Raw genomic sequence first — 22459 nt, 5'->3', positions numbered from 1 at the left:
TGTGTCACCCAGGTTGGAGTTCAGTGATGCAATCGTGAATTACTGCAGCCTTGACATCCCAGGCTCAAGCAATCCTTCCACCTCAGCCCCCCAAGTACCTGAGACTACAGGCATGCACCACCACTCCTGGCTAATTTGTTTTGTTTCGTTTTGTTTTGTTTTGAGACAGAGTCTTGCTCTGTTGTCCAGGCTGGAGTGTAGTTGTGCAATCTTGGCTCACTGCAACCTCTGCCTCCTGGGTTCAAGTGATTCTCTTGCCTCAGCCTCCCCAGTAGCTGGGACTACAGGTGCCAACCACCATGCCCAGCTAATTTTTGCATTTTTAGTAGAGACAGGATTTTACCATGTTGGCCAGACTGGTCTCAAATTCCTGACCTCAGGTGATCCACCCACCTCAGCCTCTCAAAGTGCTGGGATTGTAGTTGTGAGCCACCGTGCCCGGCCACTCCTGGCTAATTTTATTTTTTTTTTTGTAGAGAGAGGGTCTTGCTCTGTTGCCCAGGCTGGTCTCGGAACTCCTGGGCTCAAGTGATCCTCCTGCCTCGGCCTCCCAAAGTGCGGGGATTACAGATGTGAGCCACTGTGCCCGGCCTATACTTTAGAAAATATAAACGGATGATGATTGGCAAATTGTTGTCTGTGGCTCCTCCTAGATGCCTAATTCTTTGTCCTACTTCTGGATTTTTTTTTCTCAGTGTCTCCCTCTTTTTTGGAAGCAGACATTTAATTTCTCATCTCAGGGCCTTGGCTCATGCCATTCCCCCCATGTGGACCGGCTTGCTCTCCATCTTCCGTGGCCAGCTCCTCCTCACCTTTCACAGAGGTGTCTATCAAAGTTGGCTGCTCTATCAGAGTTCACTGCCCTTGTTATTTTCTGTTTCCTTCAAAATTCTTATTGTAATTTCCAGCTTTTCATCTGAAATTAAAAACTTAGTAAAGCGAGTTTAGTGAAGCAAATGTTCGTCTTGCGTGTCCAGTGTCTAGCACCTGGAAAGTTGTAAGTTCCGGAACCATCAGGATTTGTTGAATGAATCAGTGAAAAATCCTCCCATTTGATTATATTCTACTTTCCTGAATGGACTGGAAGGTGGTATAGATAGCCTCAAAGGTCCCTGCTTCCAGCTTAAACCATAGCTGTATCTTGCCCCAGTTAAGCTGGCACCATCTCCCCTCATCCCACACATCCCACAACCCCTACTTTGTGGGGAGGGGAGCACTCACATTTGGGCTGTTGCAACATTTAGGTGATTGCAGACTGTGGGGATAGATATTGGAGGCAGTTAATTATTTCCAAATCTGGGTATTTCAGAGATGTAGCTCCCACAGGACGCTAGAGTTTCTCTCTGGATATCATTTTTGCCAAACCAATAATTATAGCAGTTTATGCAACTGACATAGAATTCCACCGGGACTGAAGTGGCAGACAAGAAGTTCGCCAATTGTCTATGATTCGGGGCCCCTCTGCATTCTCTTTTATTCTCTAAGAGATCAAAAATGTCTTTTTTTGGACCTCTTCATTTTTGTGATTTTTTTTTTCCACTTCTGCTTTTGAATTGGATGTAACAGGCTGCAGCTAGCTTAATTTTGTAGCTACCACTCAGGGCCTCTCACCCTCCTGAAGCCACTGACTTCATCTTCCCACTCATTTTATCAATGACATCCACCCAGGTGAGAAATGAATGAGGAAACACCAGTCAAGGGGAACGTGAAAAGTTTTCGAATTGTGGAATTGGGCTCTGCAAATTAATCATAATTTGGAAAATGTTTTCATGGTCACTGTTCATCAGATATTCTCTCCTCTTGCCTTCTGCAGATTTTCAGACCTTCTAAGATGCCCTAGAACCATGGAACAACACCCACTCCAAAAACTCACTTTGCAGGTGACAACAGAGAGGTCCCAATGGTGGAGTGATCTGCAGACACAACAGGGCACAGCCATGGCCAAGGTGGGAGCCAGAAAACTTTGTCCACCCTGCCAGGCATCCTCAGCTGCTCTGCCCTTCCCCAGCAGGCCCACAATGTCCTGCCATATGTGCCTCAGTTTACCTCCACATCCCATCTGTCGACATCAGTGCAGCATGAGCTCTGGGTTTCTCTTTTCTACCCAAGTCAGGCTGACTACCTGGTGAAGAGGAAGCTTCCCAGCTATGTTAATTTCCTAGGGCCACTGTAACTGAGAACCATGAACTGGGAGACTTAAACAACAGAAATTTTTTGTCTCTCGTTCCTGGCGGCCAGAAGTCTGGGATAGCTCAGGTGTGGGCAGGGTGGGTTGGTTCCTCCCGAGGCTGTGAGGGAGAGCCTGCTCCATGCCGCTTGCAGCTTCTAGTGGCCCCAGGAATTCCTTGGCTGTAGCTGCAGAGCTCCAGTCTCTGCCTGCATCTTCCCCGGCCGCGTCCTCGCTGTGTGTGTCTTCACCTCAGCCTCCCTCTATGCATGTCTGCTTGTGTCCACATTGCCCCTTTTTATAAGGACCCCAATCACATTGGATTAGGGCTCACCCTAATGACTTCATTTTAACTGGATGACCTCTGTAAAGAGCCCATTTCCAAGGAAGGTCACTTTCTGAGGTACTGGGGACCAGGACTTCACATCTTTTGGGGTGAACGTAAGGTAACCCATAACTGATCTGCAAAACCCCCACCTGACAGGGAGAAGATAGATAATGAAACGCAGCCAAGGGGAGTCTTTCTAAACCCAGGTGGAGTTGAAAGAACTGAACGGATAGTAACTTAAATGTAAAAGTAGTATGATTGTCATTACTGTTGTTCTTGTTAGTTACTTTCAACGTTCTTCTTAACCGAGTTCTCTATCATTCACGCACTAATTCGCTGCAGATTGACTGCATGCTTATTGTATGTTAGGCACTGTTCTAGGAGCCAGATGTATCAACAAGCAAAGCAGACACGAAGTCTGATCCTCACGGAGCTACATCCTAGTTGCAGAAGATCGGCATGTATTAAATATGTGCTTAAGTCAGATTGTAGTAAATACGATGAAGAAAAAGCAAGGAAGGAAGGCTAAGAGTGCCAAGGGAGAAGGGTAACCCAGTTTTAGGCCAGGGGGTGAGAGGCGAGCTGATCAAAGACATGGCATTGAAGTAAAGAGCTGGAGGAGGGAGGAGGAAGCCATAGGAAGCCATGGGGGTACCTGGGGAAGTGCATTCCAGGCAGAGGAGCAGCAACCATGAAGGTCCTGAGGTTGGCACATGCCCAGAGCAGCTGAAAACCAGCAAGGCGGTTAGTATGGCTGGAACAGAGGGAGCAAGTGGGGCGGGGGCAGCAGGAGGGGAGACTGGGGAGGTGCAGCATGGAGGCAGGTGCACAGACCATGGGCCTTGCAGGACATTGGAAGGCTGTTGGCCTTTCACTCTGAGAGAGATGGCAGCAAGGACGGGCTTTGAGTGAGGGAGCATGCCATGGTTTGGATATGGTTTGTTTGGCCCCACCAAGTCTCATGTTAAAATGTGATCCCCAGTGTTGGAGGTGGGGCCTGGTGGGAGGTTAATTTTTGTATTTTTATATTTTTAGTAGAGACAGGGTTTCACCATGTTGGTCAGGCTGGTCTCGAACTCCTGACCTTGTGATCCACCCACCCCAGCCTTCCAAAGTGCTGGGATTACAGGTGTGAGCCACCACGCCCAGCCGAGATGCCCTTTCTATCCTGACCCTCAAACAATGCCAGACATGCCAGATTTTGCATAAACTATCAGGTCTTTGCAGTGGCAGAGTGGAGGTATGGGGTCGAGGCTGCAGTGCAGGCCAGATAATGGGGAGGGTGGGAAGGCAGGGAGGGGGAGGGGTGCTCTGTGAGAAAACCTGACCGTTTTCCCAGCCTTTTCATTGTCTCTGTTTCCACTCACTCCAGTTTAAGGGTCAGCTGTTTTCTGGTCTTGTCTGGTTTGTTTTCTCAGTGCCCTTGCCCTGTCTCCTGCCCTTAGCACCTCTCAGTGGCTCTCTCAAGGCTGCTCACCTCCTGCTTGGGCTCATCTTGCTCCCTGGCCTGATCAGTTAAGCAGAATGACTCCATCTGGAATTTGGCCTGGATTCTCAGGACGGCTCAGAGTTTCCTGTAACCGAAGGCCTTAGCCTGAATCCGTGCATCTTAAATTTACGGTGCCTGCTAGTAACTATTCCTTGGGTAATTAGCACCTAATAAAACTTTGTTGAACAAATACAGTTGTAAGACAGAGTAGCAAATGTAAGAAGCTGCATTTTCTCAATTTGCTGGCCAGCATAATTTCACAAAGCCCTGACTCTGGTGATGTGCAGCTCTCTGGAGGGATGCTTTGAAGACGCAGCAGGATAGAGCACGTGGCTCCCACATGTCTTGCCTGAGTCACCGTATTCCAGGAAAGGTAAGTGACCCTAGTCTTTGCCTTTTCCTAGACATGAGGTAACATCTGCTGTGGCTCATGATTATGCCTCTGTGGCCTATAATCTGATGCACCCTTACATCCAAACCTTACTGTGTTTCTGCTTTACTGTAACTTCCGAACAAGTTTGATGTGATTTTGCATAAACTATGAACAAAAACACTGCTTGAAAGGAGTCTGATCTCTCTGAAAAACTCCTCCCAGGCTGTAGTCCTCAGTCCGTAGTCCTGAGTCAGACTTCTGAATAAAACTAACTTTAATTCTCTAAAAGCTTGATTTTCTTTTCTTCAGTCAACACAGTATAAGAGCCCCAACACTTCCTTTGAACTAAGCAGAAGCATGATTTGATCAGAAAGAACTTTTGAAAGGCACTTACTCCAACTTCCTTGCAACTCACAATCTTCTCAATAAATATTTATTGAATAAATGAACATCTCAATAAATTTATGAATAAATAGGACACAGAAGTTTTTTCTACTAAATCCATAAAGTTTCAGAGCAAGCACTGACACTTTGCATGATGGGAACCTCATGCATTTGGAGGCAGCCTTCCCCGCTGCTGCACCATTTCATTCTTTCAGGCTCTTTCTGAGGTTGGGCCAGCATGTTCTTGCTGATGAATGGCTTTTGGGGATGCCTGCCCCTTCTTCTCTAGTAAAGCACTTCAGATCTAGAGAGACGGTTGCCATAGACCCCTGTCTCCTCTTTTCCAAACGAGGCTCTTGCTCTTGACTCATGATACGTTGCAGACCCTTCATTTCCTGGTGGATGATATCCCTGTCCATACGTGGCCCACGGAGTCAAACACAGCTCCAGTGAGTTCTGCCCAGCACAAAGCCCATGGTGTCATTAGTGATCTTACGTAGCTACCATGTTCATGGACAGGCAGCCTATGATTCTGATAGATTTTTAGTAGCCAACAAAGTAGTCAGTCAACTCCAACATCTTATTTTAAAAATCAACGTTTCCCCCTTGATTAAAAAGCAATACATTATGATTATAGAAGACTTATGTGGAAAACACAGTGAAAATAAGGTCACTTATTGTCAGTCTGTTTGCTAATCCTGAGTTAATCGCAGTTAACAGTTTCTTATATTTTCTTACCGTCTTTGTTTTGCATGCGTATTTTTATATACTTAGTATCATGAAGTGTCTGCTACTTTGCATCTTGCTTTTGTTTCGCCTTTACTCCCTTCTAAAATGGTTTTCACATAGATTGTCCCTGTACTCAGTCAGAATCCCTGGGAAAGGATCCTGGTCATGTGATGTTTCTCTCTTCTCTTCTTTTCTTTTTTTAATTCCTAGGGAAATTAAACTAAATTAGAAGGCATGAATATTTTAAAAATATGTTTCCCCTTTGATTCTAGTGCACCTCCAGGGGGGAAAATTATTAATAGTATCTCATGGGCATTTATTTGGTTGTGTTTATCATCTATTTAGTTAGTAATTGTTATTTGGTTGTAAGCATTCTTCCCACATTTGCAGATCTGATCAGCATGCTTTCTCTGCTTCATCTGCATTACTTATGACGTTGTCACTTTGACCAGGGCCAAGAACAGAGACCTGATGATCTCCCTCTGGCTAGCACACTGATATTAATTAACTCTGAAGAAATATTCAATCAGCAAGCTATGTTCTTAATCAGTCTGTTTTTCACCTCCCTTCTACAACAAGATCATGTGCAACTCTATAACATAGTATTTTCTACAGAAAAAAAAGGAGTTCATTGGATATGACTTGATCATGATCATGTCAGTGCCTAGACAGTCAGCAGAATGCTAGCCTCTGTCTAAGAAGGTCAATGTGGGATTAAACACAGGTGAGTTATTGCTAGAAGGACCAGCCACCAAGCTCCTGAGGGACAGTGAGGTTGGTCACCGGCCTCAGTTGACTCCTGCCTAATCAAGCTGGGTATTCATTCCTTGACTCAGCCAAGAATATCTGAATAGCCAAGAAAGAGGAAAGGGACGGTGGATGCAAATTAAAGGAGAATGATTATCTGCAGTTCTTTCAATGCACTTGCAAAGATACAATTGCATTTACTCCTTATTCCTCTCTGGGATGTGTACTCCCCAGGTTACAGATGAGGACATTGCCCAGAGCAGTGGGAGGGCAGAGTCGACCAGGTTTTCTGACTGCAAGACTAACATTCCTCCCCTCTCTATCCTGCCTCCAATATGAGCCTCGACCTCCCTCTTTCCTCCACGAGTCTAGTGGCAACTGCCTTACTGACTGAATTGCACATTGTACTCCCTACCTGACTTTTCAGTAGGATGACTTATGTAACACTTTTTCGAAGCCCATTTTCCTGGTATTTATGAAGAACTGGGAGCTTGGCCATGGGCTGTGACTTTCCTTTGCTTAAGCTATCCAATATGGGATTGCCGAATCTGGGTAAATACAACTGCTTTCCTCAAATTGGCAGGAGCAAGTCAGAAGCTCATATCTCTTTACCCTTCTTTTTTTTTAGGGTACGAGGGTGAAAAGTCTTAGCCTTGCTGAATTTCTAATAGATAAACATTTAACAGAAAAGAGCACTGGGCTGAAAGTCAGTGCAAAGTTCTGCCAGGTCAGCAGCCTTCACCTTTGTCCCTGCACCAACCGCCTTAACTATCTAATTCTGCAGGCTCAACCCGCATCTCACCTCTGGACCAACCCTGTCCATGGGCCTACCGAGGTTGGCCCAATACACTGACACCCTGTTCTGTTGCCTTGCCCCCTCCCCTCTGAGCCCCATCTTTGACATAATCATGAGGTTCCGGCCCTAATTTCTTAAACTTGTATATCCATTTATGTCTCTTGCCAACCACTCCAGTCCCTGTGGGGGTGAGCTTCTGACTTTTTTAGTGCTGGCCACCCTCCCAGGGGCAGGAGGCCTGTTCCCAAAAATGGGGCCCAGTGCCTGTGGCCTGGGAATCAGACACCACCTGCCCCGACAATACGACATCGCCTGCTCCCAGCTTCCTTTCCTGGGTTCCAACAGCAGTCAATTCCATCACCTCTTTCTGCAGCCACAACTACCAGAGATTTCATTCTGTTTCTCAGGCTTCACTGCTCTTGACAAAGGCCTCTCTGTGTGTCCCCCAGAAGCCTTTTCTGAGTTCCGACCTGCAGTCTGGCCCACCCACCTGAAGGATAACCAGGGAACCAGGGCATGCTAGCCATGTCCCAAGATGGGAGGATGCAGAGAACCAGTTCTAGGCCTGGCTCTTCTAACCAATTGTCTGAGTGAACTAGGGCAAGTCACGGGGCCTCCTGAAGTATCCTTCCCCAACCTCAGAACGAGTGTGTATACCAAAGAGGGCAAGTGGGGGTGGAGGATGGACCTAGAAACACACTAGAGCATCTTGGTTTGAGGATTCTTTTAAACTCATTTATGCGATGGGTAAGAAGGAAGGCCCTCTTTCTCTAAACACACTTGCACACCCTTGACCTGTGTCCAATTCTGGTGTGTCTAACACTGAACAAAGAAGCTTGGTTGCCACAGGCTGCCAGCCAAGACCCTCCCAGGGGAACTTCAGGCCCAGGAGAAGGGAAAGCAGCTCTGTGGAATGGGTGCTCATTATTCCCCCAGAAAAATCAATGACTCTCTCTACACTTCTGGGTCCTGGCCTGTCAAATGTAGAAGCCAAGAAAACTCACCTCGCAGTGTCGTCACAACGGTGAACTGAGACAGAAGCACTTTGCGAAGAGTAAACTACCGTCACAATGTCACCATTATTGTCATTAGCTAACTGGAGTTCAGGATATAACAACAACAGATGGTTTCTGCTTCCTTCTGAGGAGATTACAATCTAGGAAGCACGTGCACTATATTCACATGAAAATAGTTTAAAGGTAACTGTACTCCTGAAGAACAGCATCATGCAAAACGTGCCTAATCTAAGTCTGATTTTCCTGTAGAGAATCACAAGACAGAAAGGGAATATGTTCTCAGAGTGCATAAGTCTATATTCATGGCGCATTTGCTTTAAAGATGCTTCAAAGAAAGTCCTAGCACAATCTCTTTTATTTTGCAGTCTTTATCCTAAATTAATGGCACTGTGGATCATGGCCAGTGACAGGCCTTCTTCATCTATCACATCTAATGTCACTTCACACTACAGTTGGCTCTCAGCATCCAGTGATTTCACATTCTCAGAATCAACTAACCATTGGATGGAAAGTATTCAAAAAGCAAACAAAAAAAAGATGGTTTTGTTTGTACTGAACATGTACAGACTTTTTCTTGCCATTATTCCCTAAACCAAACAGTATAACAGCTATTTACATAGGATTTATATTGAATTAGGTATTATATTAATTTAGAGGTGATTTAAAGTACATAGGAAGGGGCCAGGTGCAGTAGCTCATGCCTATAACTGCAACACTTTGGGAGGCCAAGGTGGGTGGATCACTTGAGGTCAGAAGTTCAAGACCAGTCCGGCTAACATGGTGAAACCCATCTCTACTTAAAAAAAAAAAAAAAAAAAAAAAAAAATAGCTGGATGTGGTGTTGGGTGCCTGCAATCCCAGCTACTCAGGATGCTGAGGCAGGAGAATCCCTTGAACCTGGGAGGCGGAGGTTGCAGTGAGCTGAGACTGCACACTCCAGCCTGGGCAACAAAGCGAGATTCTGTTTAAAAAAAAAAAAACCTGTACAGGAAGATGTGAGTAGATTCTATGCAAATCCTAGGCTGTAGTCTTTCAGTTACTTGAACATCTGCAGATTTTGGCATCCTGGGGTGGGAGGTGCCGGGGATCTGGAACCATTCCCCTGTGGAAACTGAATGAAGTATAATTTACAGCATATTTTCAGTGCCACTATTTTATAATAGCTTACATGATATTTCATAGGATAGAAAAGATGTTAAATTATTAACGCAATGAATTAAAAAAAAACAGCATTATAGTCACAAAAATCACTCAGGAAAACATCTGCTTTGATTCACGGTACAGCTCCTCGTCATACAGGCCAATGCCTGTGGTGGTTTCCCTGTGGAGGTTTCTGTTTACTGTAAATGTGGTGTAGCCACCAGACCAGGTCTAAACATGGTGTAAATTTCACTGGCTGTGCTCTGGATTTGTTACGTCATTCTAGATAAATCATGCAAATTTGGAGGAATTTGTACTATTTCAAATGTTGCCCATTCTGAAATTGAGCAATCTCCAGCAGTATTTTATTGCTATTTTACATAGCATTATTTAAAATTTGCATAATTCAAATTTGCATGAAATGTGAGTGTGTGGTTCAAATGACAGCATCTTAACAAAGCAAACAGCATTCACATGACCTCTGTATCAGTGGAATAAAGGTGGGAACAACTGACTTGCAGGGAGCTGGCTAATGGGGGAAGCACTTTTTGAAGAAGGAACATTTTGAATATATTGAATAAAAATACATGTAGAGCATGTTTGAATAGAGAGGGATTTGGAATGTGCTGAATAGAAGACATATTCTAATTACTATAATATACCAATTCTTTGGTACCACTGGAAATTGCTCAACTTCAGAATCAATAGTTCTGATGTTGCACTTTAAAAGGACCTTGGATCACTTCTTTTTTGAAAAGCCCTGCCATCATTATCCTTTGGGCTTCACTCAGAGGCATGATAAGCACCCAGCGTGGGGAACGAAGACACCCTCAAAGAGTCAGAAATTCTGCCTGAAATTCCTGAGGGCCCCAGAGTTTAGATCTACTTTGTCAAGCACAGCACATGAATTATGCAATATTTTTTGATAACTAAAAGTAACCATTAATACCTGCCTGAAAGAAGCTTGACCTGGGAGTTTTATCTTTGGTTGCCAGAGGATACATTAAATCCTTTTTGGTGTGTGTTTGAATAATGGAATAGACAGTTTAGGTTGCTTAGCTGAACACAGAGCATATTTTTATCCTGAAAGGGCAATTAGAAATCCTGACTTTAAAACAAAGATAGAATTCCTCCTTTGCCTGGATTAGCACATTAATCAGCTAATAAACAAATATTTATTAAGTTCCTGCAATGGAACCTTTGACTCTCCTGTTTAATAACCCTTGACAAATTCTCTAATATCCTGTCAAAGAAAATATTTTCTCTAACAAATCATCTTAAAACATATTTATTTTTCCATTTTATCTTTGGACTAACTAAATGTGTTTCATTTTTTTACCCCATAGAGATGGGTTATTCAATTCTGTGTCTCTTTCCAGTTCTAAGTTACACAGCCTTCGGTCAGCAAAACAAATTTATGTTTCCATGTTGAAAATGATAGACTCATAGGATAAGATCACATAGCCTAGTGGTTTCCAAATCTGATTTGTGCATCAAAATCACATGGGGAACCTATCAACATATAATCAAATGCTAGCTGATTTGTCATTAGTCAAGATTTCATTTTGGAGACCACTGACTTCATTTTACAGACACAGAAATTGAAGGTAACACAATTTGTGGCAGAGTCGGCCAAGAGACCCCAAGTCTCTTTCCAGCTCACAGTCCTTTTTTCATTCTACTGAACCTTCCATTACATGCAACAACTTCCAGGATTAAAGGGATAAATATCTCTCAGTGAAATTTTAAATGGATTTTTGGACATATCTCTTCTATTTGTTTCTCCTGGAATTCTGCTCTCTGTGAGTACAATGGATTCCAATTTCCTTAATAGCAAGAATCTTTATGAAAAGTGACCAACAGCACAAAAGCCTATGCTAAGTGCTGTTCAGAACAAACTTCAGAGACCCAGTTTCATTCATTAGGAGTTTATTTACTCAGCATTTACTGAAGGCTCACTCTGTGCATACTCTTTGCTAGGCTCTCTGGGGATATAAGAATTTTAAATAGATGTGTTTCAAAAGAACTTGCAGTCTAATCGAAGAGAGAGGATCCAAACATACAAAAAGGTAACTTAACAAATTTGTGTAATAGTAGCTCTTGTCTTGGGATGTTTTAGTTAAAGTAGCTGCTGTAACCCCAAAACTCCCAAATGTGTAATAAAAATTCCTGATGGTTGGGTGGTTTTCCTCCAGGTAGTGACTCAGGGCTCCAGTCTCTTTCCATCTTTTAGTCCTCCCATCTTCAACACGTGGTTTCCATCCCCATTGTGTTTTTTTCATTCAAGTTGACAGAAGGGACACAGCAGTGGGGAATCACCTTCTTTGGGAGGTGAATCATCTTCTTTCTTTTCTTTCACATTCTGTTGGCCAGAATTCAGTCATATGGCCACACTTAACTGCAGGAGGTGAGAGTATAATGTGCTGTCCTCCTGGAAGAGAAAACAGAAATAGAAGAGAAACTAATTAGTTACCCCACAAAGGACTTTGGTTTTCTTATCAGTGAAAGAGATCCTTGTGAATGCCCTAACTTTCTCTTCTAGGTAGGGCTTCCCTTGGGCCCCAGAGGACCCCATCTGGAGATTATTGTGGGTGAAAGGAAATCATTCTCAAGATGATTGTAGGTTAAAGGAAAGAGTTGTGCAAAGAGAAGGAAGGCATGCCACAGAGCAGGCACGGGGAGCCTAAGGCCAGCGTTCTACTGGAATGACGGGTGATGTGGAGAAATGGAACCAAGGCTAGAGATGTTCGCTGGCATTGGCTTGTGGTGGCCTTGCATGCGAGGCTAAGGAATTTTACCAACATTTTAGGATAAAACCAAAACTCATTTAGACTTTATTGGGCAAGGGCTTTTTAAGACCCAGCCCCAGTTTGCTGTTCTCTGGGCACTGCTGAGTTCCTAGCATTGACTCCCAGCTTTCTCGGAAGATAGCAGCAGTGAAGCTGGCAGCTGGAACATGTCTTTGTCCTCTCCGGCTACCCCAGGCGATTGTGTCTGCACATGGCTGTTGTTGGACTCTGGGTGGGTTTTTGATGATTGGTTGACTGTGCTCTGAGATGGTTAGAGTCCATCAAGGTGCTTGCTTCATGGTTCTCTCCTCACTGAATCAGCTCTAAGGTGACCCTCTGTCTGGGATCCTCATTAACCACTAGGAAGCTCCCAGCTGAGTTTCCCATCCAACCTTGGTCATCTGCAGGGCCTTACGGCAGGTGTTCTATGCACTAATTTCCCCTGGCCTCCTTTTCTTCTACTTTTCTTTTTCTTTTCTTCTGATTTATTTTTAATATCTTACTACAGTATAAAATTTGATAAGCCAATATTTGTAAATGTAACAAATAAAAGCAAACAAATGCTAGTATACCATCTTGAAGCCTGTTCTAATGAAGTACAATATGTGTAAGTAAATACATAAAAATAAACTATATGGCTATTGAATCCAAAGAGAACACAGCAACTTTGCCAGCCTGTCTGCTCATGATGTTTTGTTGTTGTTGTCGTTGTTGTTTGTTTTGAGACAGAGTCTCGCTCTGTCACCCAGGCTGGAGTGCAGCGGCATGATCTCAGCTCACTGCAACCTCCACTCCCCTGGTTCAAGCGATTCCCCTGCCTCAGCCTTCCAAGTAACTGGGACAACAGGCACTCGCCACCACACCTGGCTAATTTTTTATATTTTTAGTAGAGATGGGATTTCACCATATTGGCAAGACTGGTCTTGAACTCCTGACCTTGTGATCCACCCGCCTCGGCCTTCCAAAGTGCTGGGATTACAGGTGTGAGCCACCGCGCCCAGCCTCCCATGATGTTTTTTAATCCAAATGAACCAGTACCTGAGTGGGAACATGAGATTCCCTTCCTGGACTGCGTGTTGACTGCCCTCCTATGCATCCCCAGGCTATGGAACCACAAGGGATGGAGGTCTTAAATAGGTTGCCTTTTGCGGCCAGGCAATAGGACCCAGCCTAACCAACAGAATTACCATTAACACACACAAAAAAAAGTCTTCTTTTTTTGTGGGATGGGAAGGGGCAGAGAGAAGATCATTTACAAAACAGATTAAGCACCGAAAAGCCTGGGTTTTTTTTTTGTTTTTTTTGAGACGGAGTCTTGCTCTGTCACCAGGCAAGTAGTGCAGTGGCACGATCTCGGCTCACGGCATCCTCTACCGCCCAGGTTCAAGCCATTCCCCTGCCTCAGCCTCCTGAGTAGCTGGGACTACAGGTGTGTGCCACCACACCCGACTAATTTTTTTGTATTTTAGTAGAGATGGGGTTTCATCATGTTGGCCCGGATGGTCTTGATCTCCTGACCTCGTGATCTGCCCTCCTCAGCCTCCCAAAGTGCTGAAATTACAGGCATGAGCCACTGCACCGGGCCAGAAAAGCCTGTTTTTAAAAATAATGTCATAATAGGGAAGTTTTTCCCTGAAAGTGTCTGCACAGCCACTCTTGCTAATATGGTAACAGACAATTAGGGAGCAGATATTTTCTGAGGATTCTTTTTGGCTCTTTCATGGGATCCTCATGGTCCTGACATGAGTGACCACCCAGAGATGAATGTAAGGAGATGACACGACATCTCTGGCCAGACAGAATGGTGCTGGATGTACGCATGCATACCTCCCTGTTATATTCAGTTCTCACATGTATACTGCTTTCCTCTGATTATGCCAATAATGTATGCTTACTGTAAAAAAAATCATGAAAAATTTAGAAAAGACAAAAACTATTCCTCACCCCATCTCCCAGAGACAAACTATACTTAACACATCTCTTTCCTGCTTTTATATATATACATATATCTCGTGACAATGCACTACAATTTCCTGCATATATATATATACACACACACACACACACACACACACATAGGTGCAGGAGAATGTATTACAAATATATGACATTATGTATATCTTTTGTCATCTGGTTTTTTTTGTATTCAATATGATATCATGAGATTTTGCCCATCTCACTGAAAAATCTTGAAGAACATTATTGGTAAAAGCTACCATAAGCCAGGTGTGGTGGCGCACGCCTGTAGTCCTAGCTACTCAGGAGGCTGAGGCAGGAGAATAGCTTGAACCTGGGAGGCAGAGGTTGTGGTGAGCCGAGTTCGCACCACTGCACTCCAGCCTGGACGACAGAGCGAAACTCTATCTCAAAAAAAAAAAAAAAAAAAAAAGCTCATATGAATGGATGAAGATTCCCCAGCCATCTCATGTTGTCAACCGTTTCAGTTGTTTCCAGTTTTACGTGCAACAGGAGACAGCGTCGTGTCGGTAGCTAAGCTTCTGCAGCACACCTAAAGAAAGCATATTCCTGGGTGCCCTGCTCTGATCCCCTTGGGGAAACACTGAGGATGGATTTGATTTCAAATATTGTAAATCAGGCCAGGCACGGTGGCTCATGCCTGTAATCCCAGCACTTTGGGAGGCTGAAGCGGGTGGATCACCTTAGATCAGGAGTTTGAGACCAGCCTGGCTAACGTGGCGAAACCCTGTCTCTACTAAAAATATAAAAATTCCCAGGCATGATGGTGTGCCCCTGTAGTTCCAGTTACTCGGAAGGCTGAGGCACAAGAATGAATCGCTTAAACCCTGGGAGGTGGAGGTTGCTGTGAGCTGAGATCGTGCCACCACATTCCAGCCTGAGCAACAGAGCAAGACCCTGACTCCAAAAAAAAAAAAAAAAAAAGCTGGTGCCGGCATGGGTTTCTATGCATGTATGGCAGTGAGCCCACTCTCTGTTAGGTAGCATCTACATATAACGGAATGCTATTCAACCTTCGAAAGGAATGCCATTTGTATATGATCTACACCATGAATGAGCCTTGAAAACATGCTAAGTGAAATAAATCACATACAAAAGGAAATGCATTATATGATTCCATTTATCTGAGATTCCTAGAGTAGTCAAATTCAAAGAGACAGAAAGTTGAGCAGAGGTTGCCAGGGGCTGCGTAGTTTTGGGGGAAAGGGGAATTAATTATTGCTTAATGGGTACAGAGTTTGTGTTCAGAATGATGAAAAGCTTCTGGAGATCGATGGGGCGGGTGATGGTTACACAACACCGTGAATGTGCTCACTGCCACTGGATAGTACACTTGAAAATGGTTAAAATGGTAACTCTCATGTACATCTTACCACAATTTTCAGAAAGCCAAAATAAGGCAGAATTACAGCCAGGAGGGTAAATACTAAGTTTCCTTCTGCCCAAAGGCTTGGTCCTCCTCGTGGTTCCGGATGACTCATTCTGCTTGTGGGGGACACCCAGAGACTCTTCCCACCCTTCTGAACCTGGCCTTCTCATTCTTTGATTTTCATCCAGCCTCCCCCATTCCAGCACAGCCTCCATTTCCTCAGGCGTCTCTGTTCATAAGTTCACCCCCATCCTCTGAAAACTCCACCCCTTCTCGTGGGGCAAGCTCACTCGTGGGTTCTTCTTCTTCCCTTCCAGGGCCTCAGTTCTTTTTTTTTTTTTGGAGACAGAGTCTCACTCTGTCACCCAGGCTGGAATGCAATGGAACAATCTCAGCTCTCCACAACCTCCACCTCCTGGGTTCAAGTGATTCTCCTGCCTCAGCTTCCCAAGTAGTTGGGATTACAGGCGCCCGCCACCACGCCAGGCCAATTTTTCATATTTTAGTAGAGACAGGGTTACACTGTGTTGGCCAGACCAGTCTTGAACTCCTGAGCTCAGGCAATCCATCCGCCTTGGCCTCCCAAAGTTCTGGGATTACAGGCGTGAGCCACTGTGCCCAGCCTCAGGGCCTTAATTCTTTTCCTGAGTTTCCGGCTTCGGCCAGGTGCCCAGGGATGGTTGCTGTGACTTGATCCAAAGGCCTCGGCAGGAGGAAGCAACACAGCTCTCTGGGGACCAGGGTGGGCGGCATCGCTTAGTCGGGGTTTCCTTTTCACCATCTGCCAGGAGGGCTGCCCGCCAGCTGGGTTTTTCACTACCTGATCTACTAAAACAAACACATCTCCTAAAGACAGACGTTGGTGATGTTTTCTGGAGGCACTGGAGTTTAAATCCACACTGGGGAATTCCTCCACTAGCCAGGCACCTGTTCTGATCTTGAAGTCAGCAGATCCCCAGCCCTGGGCAGAGGAGCCTTTGGCCTTTGATGTTCTCCTCCTGAGGCTGCTGGAATCACAGAAGGACCTCATTCCCCTTTAAAGTCAACTTTCCCTTCCCCAGCGTGTGGTTTCAAGACTTTGGAGCCCTTTCTTACAACAGGTGGGTAGGAGGGGGACAGTTTCTTTTGTCACATAAACATAGAAATTTCAGCAACAGAGTCTGATTGTGTCAAAGCTGAGACCCAGACATGCTGGAATGTGGAGACAGAGACGGTCCTGTGTCGGGGAGGTAAGGGACGTTGGAGCAGCTGTTGAGCCACACCCCTCATTTGCCAAAAACGCCATGGGGAAAACCTGGAATCCTGTCGAAAGCTTGGATTGTGAAACATACGGATATGTCTTACGGGCTTGGCAGGCCCTGATGGACGCAGGGACACGGGCACAAAGTTTGCGAATGTCTGACTCCCCACAGGTGAGGAAGGAAGAAGGCCAAAGGAGCCACGCTAGCAGCAGGACGGGCCCTGGGCTCTGGGTCTCTGGAAAGCTGTGCGTGATGTGCCCTGACTCACCCCCATGGTGGAGCCCAGCACTACAGGAGGGAGGATACTTGTAAAGAATTAGAGTGATTTGACTGGAGGTGGAGGCAGTGGTATAAGGAGCCTGCTAAAAGGGCGACAGCAGAGGAGTGAGGAGTTTTTATATGGGCTGGAGATCCCTGGAAGGCAGTGGGAGTTTTTATATGGGCTGGAGATCCCTGGAAGCTGGTGGGAGTTTTTATATGGGCTGGAGATTCCTAGAAGCCAGTGGGAGTTTTTATATGGGCTGGAGATCCCTGGAAGCCAGTGGAGTTTTTATATGGCCTGGAGATCCCTGGAAGCCAGTGGGAGTTTTTATATGGCCTGGAGATCCCTGGAAGCCAGTGGGAGTTTTTATATGGGCTGGAGATCCCTGGAAACCAGTGGGAGTTTTTATATGGGCTGGAGATCCCTGGAAGCCAGTGGGAGTTTTTATATGGTCTGGGAGATCCCTGGAAGGCAGTGGGAGTTTTTATATGGGCTGGAGATCCCTGGAAGCCAGTGGGAGTTTTTTTTTTTTTTTTTTTTTTTTAAAGCGAAAGAGAGAGAGAGAATAGGAAGGAGGAAAAAGGAAGAGAAAGAGAGAGAGAGAATGGGGAGGAGGGAGAAAGAAAAGAAAGAGGGAGAGAGAATGGGAATATTGCTTTCTTGCCCAGGCTAGAATGCAATTTAGTAATGGGTATTGAAAACCTCTTTTATACTGATAATTATACTTAATGATGTAGTCAGGAAGGAATAAGGGAAGAAGATAACAAACAAACAGCCAACCAATATTTAATTTAAACCTATGAAATGCTATGCGATTACTGAGGAGTGATTTACTTCCAATTATATAGTCACCTTTGGAATAGGTGTGAGGTGGTAATGTATGTTTTGTGTATTTGAAGTGGAGAGTTCTATAAATGTTTATTAAGTTTACTTGTTCCGGGTCTGAGTTCAAGTTCTGAATATCCTTGTTAATTTTCTATCTCGTTGATCTATAGAATCGTTAGCTCTTCTTGTTGCATTGATCCTTTTGCCATTATGTAATGTCATTCCTGGCCTCTTTTGATCTTTGTTACTTTAAAGTCTACTTTATCAGAGGTGAGAATTGCATCTCCTGCTTTTTGTTTATTAGTTTATTTTTACTCTCTGTTTGATTGGTAAATCTTCCTCCTTCTCTCTGAGTCTTTGTGTATTGTTGCATGTAAGATGGGCCCGGATACAGCATACCGATGGGTTTTGGCTTTTTATCCAATTAAAATATATATAAGTTTAATACCGGCGTTTGATGCTAGCTGGCTGTTTTGCCCATTAGTTGATGTAAATTTTTTATTGTGTTAAAGTTCTTTGCTTTTTGATATATTTTTGGAAAGGCTGATATTGGTTGTTCCTTTATATGTATAGTGCTCCTTTCAGAAGCTCTTGTAAAGCAGGCCTGGTGGTAGTGAACTCTCTAAGTACTTGTTTGTTCGCAAAAGATTTAATTTTTCCTTCGCTCATAAAGCTTAGTTTGGCTGGATAGGAAATTCTGGGTTGAAAGTTCTTTTCTTTAAGGATGTTAAATATTGGTCCCCACTCTTTTCTGGCTTGTAGGGTTTCTGCTGAGAGATCTGCTGTAAGTCTGATAGGTTTCCCTTTATGGGTAACCTGACCTTTCTCTCTGGCTGCCCTTAGTATTTTCTCCTTCATTTCAACCCTAATAAATCTGGCGATTATGTGCCTTGGGGTTGGTCTTCTTGAAGAATATCTTTGTGGTGTTCTCTGTATTACCTGGAGTTGAATATTACCCTGCCTTGCCAGGTTGGGAAAATTTTCCTGAATGATATCCTGAAGAGTATTTTCCAACTTGGATTCATTCTCTTCATCACATTCAGGTACACCTATCAAACATAAATTAGGTCTTTTCACATAGTCCCATATTTCCTGGAGACTTTGCTCATTCCTTTTCATCCTTTTTTCTGCATTCTTGTCTTCTCGTTTCATTTCACTGAGCTGGTCCTCGACTTCTGATATCCTTCCTTCTGCTTGATCAATTCGACTGTTTAAACTTGTGCATGCTTCGCGAAGTTCTCGTGTTGTGTTTTTCAGCTCCATCAATTCACTTATATTCTTCTCTAAATTGTCCATTCTCGTTAACATTTCATCAAACCTTTTTTCAAGGTTCTTAGTTTCTTTGCATTGGGTTAGAACAAGTTCTTTTAATTCACAGAAGTTTCTTATCATCCACGTTTTGAAACCTGCTTCTGTTATTGGAACACACGTGTAATCTATTAAGCCTTGTTCCGTTACTGATGAGGAATTGCAATCCCCTGTAGAGGGAGAGGCATTCTGATTTTGAGTATTCTCTACCTTTTTACGCTGGTTTCTTCCCTTCGTTATATATTTGTCCATCTGTCGTCTTTATAATTACCGACTTTCTAACTGGGTCTCTGACGTCCAACTTGTTGATTCCCTGCACCGAAATCTGAGCAATCCACTGAGCCGGCCAAAACAGCGGTGTTAAGATTGATGGTGCTTTTCTGCCCGGGAATCTCCGGACTCTGCACCTAGAACTGCTGTGCTAAGGCACCAGCAAAACTGCCACGCCGGCCACAAGAGTCGCCCTGGCGACCCGTGGAGCTCCTCCACTGGGAATCTCCTGGTCCGTGAGTAACTAATATTCGTCTGAAAGTGTGGCGTCCTCTCGTTCTTTGCGCTTTCACTGGGAGGTACGTGCCCAAGCTGCTAATCATCAGCCATCTTGGATCTCTCTCGCCAGTGGGAGTTTTTATATGGGCTGGAGAACCCTGGAAGCCAGTGGAGTTTTTATATGGGCTGGATATCCCTGGAAGGCAGTGGGAGTTTTTATATGGGCTGGGAGATCCCTGGAAGGCAGTGGGAGTTTTTATATGGGCTGGAGATCCCTGGAAGCCAGTGGGAGTTTTTATTTGGGCTGGAGATCCCTGGAAGCCAGTGGAGTTTTTACATGGGCTGGAGATCCCTGGAAGGCAGTGGGAGTTTTTATATGGGCTGGAGATCCCTGGAAGGCAGTGGGAGTTTTTATATGGGCTGGGAGATCCCTGGAAGGCAGTGGGAGTTTTTATATGGGCTGGGAGATCCCTGGAAGCCAGTGGGAGTTTTTATATGGGCTGGAGATCCCTGGAAGCCAGTGGAGTTTTTATATGGGCTGGAGATCCCTGGAAGGCAGTGGGAGTTTTTATATGGGCTGGGAGATCCCTGGAAGCCATTGGGAGTTTTTATATGGGCTGGAGATCCCTGGAAGGCAGTGGGAGTTTTTATATGGGCTGGGAGTTCCCTGGAAGCCAGTGGAGTTTTTATATGGGCTGGGAGATCCCTGGAAGCCAGTGGAGTTTTTATATGGGCTGGAGATCCCTGGAAGGCAGTGGGAGTTTTTATATGGGCTGGAGATCCCTGGAATCCAGTGGGAGTTTTTATATGGGCTGGGAGATCCCTGGAAGGCAGTGGAGTTTTTATATGGGCTGGGAGATCCCTGGAAGGCAGTGGAGTTTTTATATGGGCTGGGAGATCCCTGGCAGTGGTGTGGGAGAGCTGAGGGCAGCAGGATGACCAGAGCTGTAGGAAGCAGCTGGGTGTGTGCCTATAATCCCAGCACATTGGGAGGCTGAGGCAGGAGGACTGCTTGAGGTCAGGAGTCCCAGGCTGCAGTGAGCTATGATCACACCACTGCACTCCAGCCTGGGTGACACAGTGAGACCCTGTAGCCAAAAAAAAAAAAAAAAAAAAAAAAATCTGTTAGCAGTGAGACACACAAGGACTAATCCAGCACACAGGCCTCAGCCCACACCCCAGCCCGTACCTGGAAGGCCAGGTGGCTGGACTAGGTGAGCAGCTGTGTTAGAGGGACAGGTGGCCTCCATGGGAGCAGCGGAGGGCAGCAGGATGACCAGAGCCTCAGGAAGCAGCTGGGTTACTTGTGAACAGCTCCCACCTGGGCGGCATCCGTCGCCCACGCACTGTCTTATCCTCAGAGACGCAGGCCAAAAACGATTGCTTCTTTTCAGTGGTTACATTTTGAATCAGGTGATGCTTGATAAAAACTAAATATCCTGCTCTTCACCCAACCTACCTTTTTCCTACCCAAACAAACAAAAGCAAAAATGAAACAAGACAAGAAGAGCAACGAGGCAGAGGAAAGACCGAATCCCATCGTACAAGAAGGGAGGCCTGGGTCTCCCCACAGCCACGTCTGTCACCCAGATCACTGCGGCCTGAATGCTGCCTTCAGCATCGCAGCCCGAGACACTGTATTCTTGACGTCATATCACTGGCATCATCATGTCCTTTCTTTGGAAATAGAAAGCAATGTTCCTGCTCCTGCGTGAGTTTGAACAAACAGCCCAAGGGGAGAAACAATTAATTCTTAAAGGAGAAAAAGTCTATTTCTCGTCTCAAGCACCTGGAAGACAGACTGGTTTCCGAGAACATCCTGTAAAATGTGCAGGCCAGATGTGGTGGTGTGCCTGTATAATCCCAGAACTTTAGGAGACTGAGGCAGGAGGACTGCTCGAGGTCAGGAGGCTGAGGCTGCAGTGAGCTATGATCACACCACTGCACTCCAGCCTGGGTGACACAGTGAGACTTTGTCTCAAAAAAAAAAAAAATCCTGTAAGCAGTGAGACACACAAGGAGGAATCCAGCATGCAGGCCTCAGCACACACCCCAGCCCGCACACTCCCCAACCTCCCGCTCTTACCTCAGTGTCATAAGGTATGGCTTGGGCAGCCCTTGCCCAGACAGATAAAAAGCAGGTGCAACATAGTGACCTCAAGGGACCCAATGGCACCCATGCTTTTCAAGAGAGGAAAGAACACAGAGAGCCTGACCTTTCCCAGAATTGCATTGCTCACTAGCCAAGCCATGGCTTCCTTGCCAGATGTAGCTGGCACGAGGCTCCATCCACAAGCAGACCTGGCTGAGCAGTGGGCAGCTTCCAGGAACTCCAGGGTGCAGTTAGTGTGTTGACCCAACAGGTGCCCAGGCCAACACCAGCATGGGGCCTCAAGCTGCCTGCCCACTTCTCTGTCACCTCTCAACCCTGATTGACAGTGACACTCACAGCAGGATGGGTCAAAGGGTTATGGGACACGTCACAAATGCAGTTGACATAGCCTGGGTACATCCATTCCACTTGTCATACTCAGAAGGGTCCCCTCTGTTCCACCGTCAAAGACCCCTGCCTCCTAATTGGGCTTCAGAGCGGGCAGGACGCACCTGTGCTTCAGCAGTGCAGCTCCCGTAATGGCTGGATTGCCACATGCTGGGATCTCAGTGAAGCTGCCCAGGTGTCCTAAACATGCTTTAGTCGTCTTTCTGGAGGAGGTAGAGACTGTGGTTATATGAAACAGGGGAAAGTACCAGAATGTCCCTAAGAACTGAACAGTGGCCTCTCGTGGACGGTCACTACTTGCCATCACTACAGAACTTTTGTTCATTGTTTCATTGTTTTAAAAACGTGTGTGTGTGCAAGGCCTTAGATCTTTCTTCTATGAGTCCCTCATCGTTGACTTGGGGCCACAGACTTTGGGTAGACAGCTCAATGTCATGCTGGATTAGGGCATAGTTGAGGCACAGTGGCTTGTTGTTTGGGCTGAGGACAGATGTGGCTTTCACTGAACTCTCTCCCAGTGCAGTCTTAGG

General features: G+C 45.4%; 1 long non-coding RNA gene across 1 annotated transcript; it reads right to left on the bottom strand.

Annotated features, from left to right (window-relative positions):
* Positions 1 to 10442: 10442 nt before the first annotated feature.
* LOC135270069 (uncharacterized) lies at positions 10443 to 21670 on the bottom strand. The gene is made up of 4 exons (XR_010338290.1): positions 21516 to 21670; positions 15936 to 16129; positions 15595 to 15624; positions 10443 to 11600 (listed from the first exon to the last, which is right to left on the bottom strand). It is a non-coding gene; the product is annotated as an uncharacterized LOC135270069 (long non-coding RNA).
* Between the last annotated feature and the right edge of the window lie 789 nt (positions 21671 to 22459).

Source organism: Aotus nancymaae, unplaced genomic scaffold (genome assembly GCF_030222135.1).
Source record: "Aotus nancymaae isolate 86718 unplaced genomic scaffold, 86718_ANA_hifiasm-v0.15.2.pri h1tg000006l, whole genome shotgun sequence".
Taxonomy (NCBI): domain Eukaryota; kingdom Metazoa; phylum Chordata; class Mammalia; order Primates; family Aotidae; genus Aotus; species Aotus nancymaae.
This window is presented reverse-complemented; position numbering and strand designations above follow the sequence as displayed.